Source organism: Pistacia vera, unplaced genomic scaffold (genome assembly GCF_008641045.1).
Source record: "Pistacia vera cultivar Batoury unplaced genomic scaffold, PisVer_v2 Contig430, whole genome shotgun sequence".
Lineage (NCBI taxonomy): Eukaryota > Viridiplantae > Streptophyta > Magnoliopsida > Sapindales > Anacardiaceae > Pistacia > Pistacia vera.
In genome coordinates this window covers 1375316-1388974 of record NW_022196258.1, presented here as the reverse complement: position 1 = coordinate 1388974, position 13659 = coordinate 1375316, and the positions used below count along the sequence as shown (strand labels likewise).

At 33.4% G+C, this 13659-nt stretch overlaps 1 pseudogene; it reads left to right on the top strand.

The window, feature by feature from the left end:
• The first annotated feature begins 946 nt into the window (after window positions 1–946).
• Window positions 947–6339, top strand: LOC116143479 (annotated as a pseudogene).
• The last annotated feature ends 7320 nt before the right edge of the window (window positions 6340–13659 follow it).

Below are 13659 nucleotides of genomic sequence, written 5' to 3'. Positions count from 1 at the left end.
AAAATAAGGAATGTTCGTTCATGTGCAATAAACACTCGTTACTAACAAGTAGAACGTCCCATATCAAACCTAGAACTCAAATTTTATTAATTATTAAAGTTTTAAAATTTTATTATATCATGCTGATGTCAACATGATATCATCGGTTTGATCCGCCTATTGAACTAATTGGACCGGCCCCTTGACCGGGTCAAGGCCCGGTCCGGTTATAAAAAATATTGCATGAAACTTGAAAAGTATGGCTGAGGCCGCAGCAAAGGCCCATACATTTCAGCCCAATTACGAAAAGTCTATTTTGGTCATTTTCCTGCCTAACAAATTAACGTGGTCCTGGTGGAACATCTGCAGACATTATTGTGGCAGAAGGCCAACCACTCGATTCTTAGAAATTTTGTCCGTTGAGCATGCGGTTCTGCTTAGCTCAATTATACTGGCGCAATATCACAACCTTGAAAATTTTGGCCTAGTTTCTGGGAGGTAAACGTAAAAGGACAAAACAAAAAAAAATCAGCCTTGTATAATTAATATATATTTCGATTTACCGTATGTGAAATGGGGAGAAAATGTATATATAAAATTGTGTTGTATCAAATGGTCTCGCAATTAAGAAGTGGAGTTAATGACGCAAAGGAAATAGTCTCAGCTTAAAGACTTTTAGCTCAAAGACTAATCTATATGCAATTTAAAATGTATACAGCACAACTTCATCTAACGACTTATCTCAGTCTCAGTCTCAGTCTCATTTGTGCACCATATTTTTATTAACTCTCCAAATATATATATTAATATACTTGTTTATATACCATTCAGCCTCCATTTTGGAACGCTGTTTAGACTTAGACAGCTCCAAGTTTTTGTATCTTCCCCCATTTCCTGGTGATGACTTTCTGTAGCTTGCGCTTGTTAAATTCTTCTCTTATTAATTATATTATATATAATCATGGAATATGTAGCTCTTCTGCTTAACTCTCACTAATATTCATCTCTGAAACACATGGCCTTGACGATCTTTTTATCTTTGCTTCTCTTCTTGTTTCCCGTTTTAGCTCTTTCTTCTGTAGAATTCATCTTTAATGGATTCAATGAAACCCAGCTCAGAAATTCAGGAGATCTAGACGTGGAGGGGGCTACTGTTTATAAACCCAACGGTGCACTCAAACTCACTAACACATTCCCCTATGTTGTGGGCCATGCATTTTATTCCCAACCAATACAACCCAAAAATTCTTCTTTCAGTACACATTTTGTTTTTGCAATTGTTACTCAAACTCTAGGCCAAAGGCTATGGTCTTGCCTTCACAATCGCTCCTTCAACAAAGCTTCCAGGGGCTGAGCCTGAACATTGCTTGGGGCTTTTCAACCGAGCGAACGATGGCAATTCCACAAACCATATTTTTGCAGTGGAGTTTGACACGGTTAATGGTCATAATGAGAACACAGACTCTAAAGGAAACCATGTTGGAATCAACATCAATGGCATGCGTTCGGTATATCTAGAGCCAGCCGCTTATTATGACCCAACAAAGGAAGAGATTAACCTGGAGAGTGGCAGTGCTATCCAAGCTTGGATAGAGTATGATGCTGTGACTACACTTGTGAACGTAACGATATGCCCTATGTGGAGAAAGAAACCCTCTAAACCTCTCATATCTCAACGCTTAGATGATCTTTCAACTGTTTAACTGAAAACTGTTTGTTGGTTTCTCCGCATCCACGGGAGAAAAAGCAAGCTCTCATTACATCTTAGTGTTGAAAAATGGCTTTTAGCAAAATCACATGGGGTAGAAGTGATAATGGAGAAAGGTTTAGGGACTTATATGTAATAGGCAAATGAGTTAGTTTGTCCCACATTGAAAAGGAATAAAGTGGGAAACTTTTGGGGCCTATATATAAGGACCTAAATCAATGTTAATTGTATCCCAGATGTAATTCCATTATACTTCTTTTGTTAGGGTTCTTCCTTTAAGGACCCTTTAGTTTGTAAGTTTTGTTTTATCTCCCCTTTGTTTTGGGTATTTGTTGTATTGCCCAAGTTTGTAATATGTTTGGAGATAGTGGAGTTTTCTTTTGCAGCGCCCGAGACGTAGGTTTCAATACCGAACCTCGTTAATTCCTGGTATTCTTATTTTGCATTTAATTTGGCTATTTATTTATCTTTACACTTGTTATTTTATATTCAATAACTAGCGTTAGAGTTTATGTTTCCGTTGCATAACAATTGGTATCAGAGCTTAGGTTTAGGACAGTGAGTAGCTATTTGTATGGTATTGCATGTCTAGGAAAATTCTGTCAAAAAGACGATAAAAGTCTAAGGAGACTATTTTAAGTGGGACCATTTGTGACCCCTCCATTGTTTCCTGGGAATTTTCTAGTGTGTATTTAATCATTTCAGCACTTACTACTACCTAGGGCTATTGTTGATTTGTTGGTTAGCTATTGAATATAATATTTGTGGAGCTTGGTTATTGGGAACTTTGTTACCAAGCTAATTCAGTAAGGCATAAATGGCATCATTGTCTGAGGATTCATCGTCCGAGGCATCACCGTCCGTGGCACCACCATCCGCACCAGTAAAGATGATAACGGTTTCAAATGCAAAAATTGATGTTGAAAAATTTGATGGCAAAATAATTTTGGCTTGTGGCGAGTGAGGTAATGGATAGCTTGTATCAGCAGGATCTAGATATCGTTCTGGAGGAGGAAAACCAGAAGATGTCTTTGAGAAAGACTGGGTGAGGTTGAATGTAAAAGCGTGTGGGATGATTCGCTCATGTCTTTGTAGAGAGCAGAAATATCCATTCATGAAAGAGACGTCTGCCATAAGTTTGGAAGGCGCTGGAAAACAAATACATGAAGAGAAGTAATGAGAATCGGCTCTATTTGATGAAAAGACTGTTTCGTCTTCAGTTGACAGTACAATATCAGTAGCCATATTGATACATTTAACAGATTAATTGCTGATTTGTTAATTTGGATGAAACATTCAAGATGAGCATAGGCTATGTTGTTAATTGGATCTCTTCCAGATGAGTTGGTATCTTAGTATTACACTTCTTCATGGGAAAGAAAAATTGTCTTTTGAAGAAGTTGTTCTGCTCTGCCCAATCATGAAATTCGGAAGAAGGATCAGAAGGAGAATAGAGATGAGTCAGCAGAAGCCCTTGTAGCAGGAGGGTGGAGTCAAAGTGGTAGAATGAGAGAGAGGAAGATCTCGTTCAAAGGGAAAACTCAATAGGGATCAATGTGCCTTTTGTCGTGAGAAAGGGCATTGGAAGAAATATTGTCCGAAATTGCAAAAGAAGAGGGCAAAGCTACTTCGATGCATGCGTTATTGAGCGTGAAGAGGATGAGTCAGATTTCTGTCTAGTTAGCCTGCCATCCACCTCTGGATCAAATGAGTGGATTATGGATCAGGTAGTACCTATCATATGTGTCCTCACCAGGACTGGTTCTTTAATTTTGAAGAACGTGATGGAGTTGTTTATATGGCAATGATGATGCTTGTAAACAAATGGGATAGGTTCAATTCGGTTGAAGAATCTGATGGCTCAACTAGAATTCTGACAGATGTTCGGTAGTACCGAAGTTGAAAAAGAATCTCATATCTTTGGGAGCCTTGGAACTAAAGCTTCACGGTGAATATGCGAGATGGAATTCTAAAAGTTTCTTTAGACGCTCTTGTGGTAATGAAAGGCAGAAGGAGAACAACTTGTATTACTATAATGGTAGTACAGTTATTGGAACGGCAGCTGCAGTCGTACTGAGATACAGATTCAGAAATGCTCAAGCTGTGGCATATGTGTGTGGAGCATACTCAGCGAGGTGGAGTTTGAAACAACAGTTGAACCGATAGTGTCCATAAGACAGAAAGTGATTCTGAGGTGACTAATGGTGATACTATTGATGAAAAGGAGATTTTACCCCAGAATCTCCTCAGCAACAGGAATTGATTGCATACAATAGGCCAAGACGAGAAATTCGCAAGCCTGTTCTTTCGCTAATATGGTGGCTTTGCACTTCCAATCGAGATGTTGATATTCTTATACTTATAAGAAGTAGTTAGGAGTTCAATTGTGAATCATGGAAACCGGCCATGAATGATGAAATGCGATCCCTACATAAGAAGGCGATTGGGTGCAAATGGGTGTATGCAAAGAAGAAGAGATTTCCTAATAGAGAAGATGTTCGGCACAAGGTTAGGTTGGTAGTAAAGGATACGCTCAATAAGGATTTGATTACAGAAGTGTTTTCTCCTATGGTAAAGTATTCTTCCATTCTAATTTTGCTAACCTGGGTGGCACAGTTTGATTTTGAACTATTCAATTGGATGTGCAAATCGTGTTTTCACATGATAGTTGGAAGAGAAAATCTACAAGACTCCAGCCGATATTATAGGGTTGCTGGAAAGAAACTTGGTTTGCAGATTGAAGAAATCGCTATATGTTTGAAGCAGTCACCAAGACAGTGGTACAAGCGATTTGATCAATGTATGATGGCCATGGGTTCACAAGGCCTGATATTTCACAAGCAGTTAGTATGGTGAGCAGGCTTCTATGTCCTGGTAAAGGACATTTGCAATTGTGAAATGGTTTCTACAGTATATTTTATATAGTATTGGTTTAGTTTTATGTGTAGGATTATATTGAAAATAGGAAAATGATTCTCCAGAAGATTGGCACAGAAGATAATCCTACAACATGTTGACTTCATAGTGCACAAGGTCAAGTTCATTTATTGTTTAACTTGATCACATCCTGCGAGCTTGACTGTGTCTTTTGGTGCTTTTGAAGGTGTTCAAAATTTGGCAGAAAATACAAAACTTTGAAGATTTGCTAATTCGCCAAGGTGGAGATTTGTTGAAAAATGGCTTTAGCAAAATCACATGGGGTAGAAGATAATGGAGAAAGTTTAGGGACTTATATGTAATAGGCCAAATGAGTTATTTGTCCCACATTGAAAAGGAATGAAATGGGAAACTTTTGGGGCCTATATATAAGACCTAAATCAATGTTAATTGTATCCCAAGATGTAATTCCATTATACTTCTTTTGTTTAGGGTTCTTCCTTTAAGGACCCTTTAGTTTGTAAGTTTTGTTGTATCTCCCCTTTGTTTTGGGTATTTGTTGTATTGCCCAAAGTTTGTAATATTGTTTGGAGATAGTGGAGTTTTCTTTTGCAGCGCCGAGGACTAAGTTTCAATACCGAACCTCGTTAATTCCTGGTATTCTTTATTTTGCATTTAATTTTGGCTATTTATTTGCTTTACTACTTGTTATTATTATATTCAATAGCTAGCGTTAGAGTTTATGTTTCCGTTGCTAACACTTAGGATGGAGTTTTTCCATGAATGGAGAAGCTACACTCTCAATCTTTCACCTGCTTCCAGAGCCACCAGCAGTTGAGAAGAGATCATCATCTAGTTTCAAACTCCACTTGAAGATTCTTATTGCTGTGTTATCCGCGGTTCTTGTTCTATTTTTGGACTATTGCTTTGTTTCAAACTATATAGAGGATAACACAGTTTGAGATTCTTGAAGATTGGGAATTGGATTGTCCTCACGGGTTCGATACAGAGATCTTCACATCGCAACAAGGGTTTCAAAGAGACCGAACTGTTAGGAGTCGGTGGTTTTGGTGCAGTTTATAAAGGTTTGTTACCTTCAACTGGAACCAAGTTGCTGCAAAGAAGATTTCACCAATTCAATCCAAGGAATCAGAGAATTCGCAGCGGAATCGATGCCTGGGACGATTGGGCATAAACATTTGGTCATCTCCAGAGGGTGCAGCGAAAGAGTGATCTTTTACTAGTCTACGATTACATTCCAATGGAAGCCTTAACTTTCTCCTCATCGATGCCAAAAACAATATTGTTTGAGCTGGAACACAGAGTCAACATCATCAAAGGCATAGCCTCCGGCTATTATACTTACACGAAGAATGGGAACAAGTAGTAATCCACCGGAACGTGAAGTCCAGCATGTGCTAATCGATGCTGACATAACGCAAGGTCAGGAGACTTCGGCCTCGCCAGGCTTTACGATCACGGTCAACTGTCGCACACAACAAATGTTGTTGGCACCGTCGGCTACATTGCGCTCGAACTAGCTCGAACAGGCAAGGCCTCACAAGAACAGATGTTTATGCATATGGGGTTTTACTTCTCGAAGTTCTACAGGAAAAAGGCCACTTGACAGATATTTCATACTGGTCGATTGGGTCTGGAGTTTCAACAATTAGGTCAAATTCTTGATGTCGTTGATCCAATTGGGTTCAGATTACGCAGTTGAAGAGATGGAGTTGATGTTGGGACTGGGCTACTTTGCTGCCATCCATTCCTGAAGCTAGGCCTACAATGAGAACAGTTTTCGGTATCTAAACGGCGATGACTTGCTTCCTTTAATTAACTGGAGTTCTTTTATTCTCAACGTTCTGAAATGAGCTCAGGATTCCTGGAAATTAACTCTAAAGATTATTCACAATTTCATCCTCCTGGTGTCATCTCTGCAACTTCTTTAGATGCAGCTGGTAGATGAAGAGCCATCAAATGACCATCATACTGTTTTTTTCTTTCTTCTTTTACATTTTCTTTGTGAATTGAATTCATAGTTACATTTTTGCGTACATATAATGGACTATAATCTAGTTCATAATTGCATTGGTTTAGTGGGTTAATTCTTGTTTAATGAATTAGATAATGTGATGCGGTGCTTACTATATCGGGCAATTTGAACTTATGAGGTTTTGGTTCATTATTTTGATACTTTTTAGAATAATATTTTGAAAAAAATTAAATTGGGCGGATGTAGGATTTAGAAATTAACAAAAATATCCCCTATGTTGTTTATTTATTAAACACCTCTATAATAAAAATATTAAAGTTAACAAAAACACCCCTAACACACCTATTAAGTACGATAGCCGGCCACCACCGCCGGAGGGTGGCTGGGGTATTTTTTCATTTTAAAAAAATATTTGGGGTATGTAGTTAATTAACAAATTTAAGGAGGTTTAAAAGAAATTGAATCTATAAAATAATATTTTGAAAATAATCAATTTTACTGATAATAGTATTCTCAAGAGGTAACAAACGGAGCCTTAATTATTTCAAGTTGTTGAGGTATGTTGAATCCACACTGTTTGTCCTAAAAAGAAGCCTTTAAGTCGGACATATAGTAGATGGGTTCTCATACTATGTTTGCTTTGGACTCTGGGTATCTCTGGACCTTGGTGCTTGCACAGTCTTATCTTGAAAAAGTGTCAAATGTCCTTGTACTATATCACGAAGAAGGCGCTCATCTTCTAACCGATACGAACTTTAGCATCAACACAACTAATATAATTTATAGATAATGATCTAAATTAGACTAGGCATTTGGGACCGGGCTCAAAAGCCCAGCTCCAAAACCAGTCCTAGGAGGCCTGGTCCCAAACGGACCAGCCTAAGGAAGAGGGCCCGGCCCTCCACCGGCCCTCCCAAGGCCGGGCCTGGCCCAAAAGTTTTTTGTCTTTTATAAATTTATCTTTTGTAAAATTACATTAAACCCAATAAATATGTATAATTTAAGGACTAATGAAATTTATAAAATTTATTAAAAAAAAAATTAACCGTTGGCTGCCAACGGTTATTTATTATTTATATAATATAATTTTTTTTTTTCATTTTCCCCCCACAACTACACTATAAAAACCCTAAAACTTTAATTTTTTTCACACCAATCTCTCAATCTCTCATTCTTTCATTCTCTCAATCTCCTACTCAAATCTCCAATTAATTTTCATTCAATTTATATTTATATTTATTTATATATTTTTTTATATTATTCAAATTTTTTTCTATTTTTCAATGTCATCATAATTTCATTATTATTTAATTTCTTTTCATTTTAATTATTATTATTTATCATAAATTTATAATGTCTTCCCCAAATGAGTTTTACGTTCCATCCACCGAAAAATTGAAGCCTCAATCCATTTTCACCATTTCCTCCAGAGGATGCAGCTGTAATTCCACAACCACTTCGGTCGGGACGAGGTGTAGCCAAACACATGTGAGCTGCGAGTCAACGGGCACGGACATAGCCCAACCCCCCGACCGTCAAAGAGGGTCGTGTCCGATGTCTGACATACTTCACCAAATCAAAACGACCAAAGACAAATGAGGAGGGGGAAGAATCGTGTGGGATACGTAATTTATGTGAACCATTATTGGGGCTGAGAAGGGGACTTCGACGATGCGACGACACGTAGAGAAGAAGCATCCCCAAATATGCATCTTCAAGCAGATCAGGTAGACAAATTCAAACTCAACTTAATTTTAATCCACAATCCTCAACTCTCCAACATGGCAATACAATACACATGTTGCACGAGAGGAAATAGCAAGATATATAGTTGCTACAGACTTCCCTTTTGTTTATCTGAAAATCCTTTTTTTGTTAATATGGTTAAAACTGTATTTTGTCCAGCATATACCCCTGTTAGTAGAACTACAAGTAAGAGATATACTAAAACTTTATAACAAAATAAATAATAAACTAAAAACGAATTTCAAATTTTAGAAATATATCTATTGCACTTACATCAGACATATGGGCTTGTAGATCAAAACGATTTTTTAACTGTTCCAGTACATTTCTTAGATCATAATTGGGGTTTACAACAAAAATTGATAGGTTTTAAACCATTATATGAAAAACATAGTGCTGAAACTATTTATTTTACGATTCTTGAAGTTTTGCAAGAATATTTATAACTGATAGAGTTGTAGCGCTAGCGCTTGATAATGCAGCTGCTAACACCGCGGCAATACTTTATTTGAAAAGAAATTGGATCCGCTTGGTGAAGGCAAATTTTATCACCGAGATGTGCTTGTCACATCATCATTTGATAGTTAAAGCAGGTTTAGATGCTATACATTCAAGGATTGAGAGGGTGCATAAAGCTATCGATTTATCATCGGCGGTAGCAATAAAAGATGGCAGGATTACGTCAAATATTGTAAGCAAGAGGACCCACTGGTTCGACCTTTGAAGTTATGTACAGACATGCCTATCCGTTGGAACTCTCTCACTTGATGTTGGAAAAACTTTGCCAACCGCGAAACAAATTACAGATTTCGTCAACCGGAAGACCTATCCAGAGGAGTTGTCGATTATGATGATGGGTGGTTTGTGAACTTTTTTATTCATTTCTTAAATTTTTTTATGATGCTACTAATACATTAATGTATTTATTATCCAACTACTAATTTGGTGTTGATATTTTTTCAAATTGCTAAAACTTTTATCAATATACATATAACATTTTTAGTGAAATTGTTTAAGTATGGAAGAAAATATAAGAATTATGGTTAGTATTCCATTCTTATATGGATTAGGCCTTTTTCTGTCCTAGGTTTAATATCCTTAGTTAACGGTGTATTACTGAGTTATGCCATTATTTAGGACATGATTATACGTCTTGTTTGACTCTTTAAACACAAATTGGATAGGCTTTTTTCTTTATATGAGAACAGATACAATGCAAGTAGAAGTGAAGTGGAAGTGGAAGTGGAACGTCTGGGAGAGGGCATCGACCTTGATGTAGCCCCCCTCATGGTCGACCAAGTGGGCGTATGTAGGACGTAGCGGAAGCTCGCTCTAGCTCCAGATCGACATACATAGACCAAATGAGATGACTTGCTACCTACAGGTGGACTTGACCTTATGACGATGAGGAGCAACTTGACATGGATATTCTTCAATGGTGGAACCAACAAAAAAGTCAATTCCCCATTATATCCCAAATGGCACGTGATATTTTATCTGTGCCGGTTTACAATTGCATCCGAGTCAACATTTTCAACGAGTGGTCGGATTGTTGAAGACAGAAGATGTTCTTTAACCGACGAGATGATTGAAGTGATAACGTGTTTACGGGATTGGACTTATGGAGAAAGAAGACTACAACAGCACCCTGAGATCCCGAACTACTCGAACTCTTTAGGAATACAGATTTGAATATGTAACTATGTGTGACGATGAAATTGAAGATGAATAATTTATAAAAAAATTATTTATTTGTTTATTTGTGAATCGTGAATGTGTGAAATGTGATATTGATCTTTTTTTAAAAATTAAAATTAACTATTAATTTATTATTTTTTAAAATTAATTAAATTTTTAGAAACTTACTAATCAACCCCTAAAAAATACTAAAAACCCCCTATAAAATTTTGTTTTGCCCCCAAAATATAAAAAAAATTGAGGGGGGAAAATAAAATTTTTCAAACCCCATGGGACCAGGCCGGACCAGGCCTGGTCCGGGTCCTGATTTTTCTCATGGGCCTGGGACCGGTCCCAGGCCCATGAGAGACTGGTCCCATTTGGGACCAGTCCCAAGTGACCAGTCCCAAACGGGCCCAGGCCTGGGCTCGCAAGGGACCGGTCCCTTGCCCAGGTATAATCTAAATGCATTCCAGATTTTTTCAAAGTCTTTTCGATTAATGAAAAATTTATTAATCAAATTGGAATATGATCTTAATATGCATATATTAACGATTTATTTATTCAAATTTATGAGACTGAAATTGCAGCATTGACTTTGAGAGAAAAATAACTCATAAATATTAATTGTATGATTAGGGCATCTCTAACCCACGCCAAATGGCGTATGCCGCGCCAATTACTGTAGCACCCAATAATTTTTTTCTTCTTCTTTTTTAATTTTTTTTTTGTTTTTAATTTTGTTAAGTTAATTTGAGTATTAAATTTTACATCAAAAATCACACCAAATTTAATTATTTGTATTTAATTTAATTTGATTATTATTTAAAAAATGATGAATAAACCACAAATCTCAAAAGCTTGAATGGAAAATATATATATATATATATTGGTATCATTTTATAGTAGATGTAATGTTTTTCTATATTAAATGTAATGTTTATTTGATTAAATAAATGCTTAATTTTATTAAATTAGTATAATTTTTAAAATAATAATTATTTAATAAAAAATCAATTTCAATATTTAATTAATATATGCAAAAATAATAAGTGAAATAGATTAATTGTTGATTATTACAATAAAAGAAAAAGAAAAAGAATATTATAAGAAATATTCTTTTTGGTGTAATATTTGGTGCAGTGGGTTGGAAATTGAATAGTATTTTACACCAAAATTTGTATCAATTTGGTGTAAAACTTGTACCAATTTGGTGCAATGGGTTGGAGATGGTCTTAGGCTTTATTTAATTGAATTAATTGGTAATTAAATTCAAACTTGGATGACGTGGTTAATTATAAATTTAATTAGAATTATTAATTAAACAATTTAAATGGATTATAATCTTGCTCAGCAATAGATAATTTCAGTTATTTAACGACCAAAGCCTAGATGATGGGTTATTAAGTATTAACGTGTACACTGGAGTCGCTATCCTGTGTTGCCGCGTTTACCGTAAGGTTATAAACTTAGGGGAGTTGACTAGTCAAAGTCAACTCATAACCGAAGTGCCATCCAATTGAAGCCGTCACGTTGAGACTTTCATATTTTTCAATGTTTTTAGCTTCCTTTTATTCACAAAATAACAAATAATTATAATTAAGACGACAGATATCAATCAAACATAATTATTAGGGGTGAGCGATTTCGGATACCCTCCATTTTTTGGGAGAATCGAAACCGCACAGTGCAGGTTCTCAAAAAAAGGAACCGGAATCGGAACCTAAAATGCAGGTTCTAGTTCCTTTCCAGGGTACCCTATAAAAAATCAATTACCCCTCTATTAGTTTAAAAAATGACAAAAATACCTTAAAAGTTTACAAATACACCCCTAACAAATATACTATTTAGGTTTAGGGTTTAATTATAATGTAATATTATAATTAATTAAATTGTTAATAATTTAATTAAGTATTGTAATATTGTTTAAAGTAGAATGTTATAATTAATTAAGTAATCATACCATAAATTTATAATGTAATGTTATAATTAATAAAATTCTAATCATTTAATTAAGTATTGTGTAAATTAATAAATTACTAATGTTTACAATATAATGTCATAATCAATTAAGTAATCATTTAATTATGTAGTGTTATATTAATTATATGATCATACTATAATAGTATAATGTAATGTTATAATGAATTAAGTAATCATACTATAAATCTATAATTTAATATTATAATTAATTAAATTTCAAATCATTTAATTAATATACTAATGTTTATAATGGAATGTTATAATTGATTAAGTAATCATATTATAAATATATAAGGTAATGTTATAATTAATTAAATTTTTAATCATTTAATTAAGTAATGTAATAATATAGTAAATTATTAATGTTTATAATATAATGTTATAAATTTATAACTAATTATGTAATCATTTAACTATGTAATACTATAATTAAGTAAGTGATCATAATATAATGTAATATAATAATGTTATAATTTAATTGAGTAATTATTGAACTATAATGTAATGCTTAATTAATGTTTATAATGTAATGTTTTTAAGGTAATGGTATAATTAATTAAATTTCTAATTATTTAATTAAGTATTGTGCTAATGTTTATGTAGTAAATTAGTAATTACTAATGTTTACAATATAATATCATAACTCATAATTAATTAAGTAATTATTTAATTATGTAATATTATAATTAATTATGTGATCATATTATAATGTAATGTTAAAGTGAATTAAGTAATTAGATTATAGATCTTTAATGTAATATTATAATTAATTAAATTTTTAATCATTTAATTAAGTAATGTAATAAATAATAATGTAATAAATTACTAATATTTATAATGTAATGTTACAAATTTATAACTAATTAAGTAATCATTTAACTATGTAATACTATAATTAATGAGTAATGCTACACTTACACCATTTTTTTACACAATTTTGTAAACATCATGATGTGACATATACTACAACCACACAAATTCTATTATAATATTAAAAATTTAAAATAATTAAAAATTTGTGTAGTTGTGACACATGCCACATTATGATGTAATGAAAATTGTGTAAAAAAATGATGTAAGTGTAGCATTACTCTTAATTAAGTGATCATAATATAATGTAATGTAATAATGTTATAATTTAATTAAGTAATTATTTAACTATAAAATAATATTTAATTAATTAATTTTCTAATCATTTAATTAAGTAATCATTTGTTTATAATGTAATGTTATAATTAATGTTTATAATATAATGTCAAAATCAATTAAATAATCATATAATTATGTAATGTTACAATTAATTATGCAATCAACTAATCATATTATAATAAAATATTGAAATATTACAATTTAGGTACTCATACTATAAATCTTTAATATAATATTATAATTAATTAAGTAATCATTTAATTATAATGTAATGTTACCATTAATTACATAATCGTACTATAAATTTATAATGTAATGTTGTAATTAATTAAATTTCTAATAATTTAATTAAGTATTATGCTAAATTGCTAATGTTTATGTAATAAATTAGTAATTACTAATATTTATAATATAATGTCATAATCAATTAAGTAACCATTTAATTATGTAATGCACTAATGCAGTAATGTTATAATTACTTATGTAATCATACTATAATGTAATGTTATAGTGATTAAATAATCATACTATAAATCTTTAATAT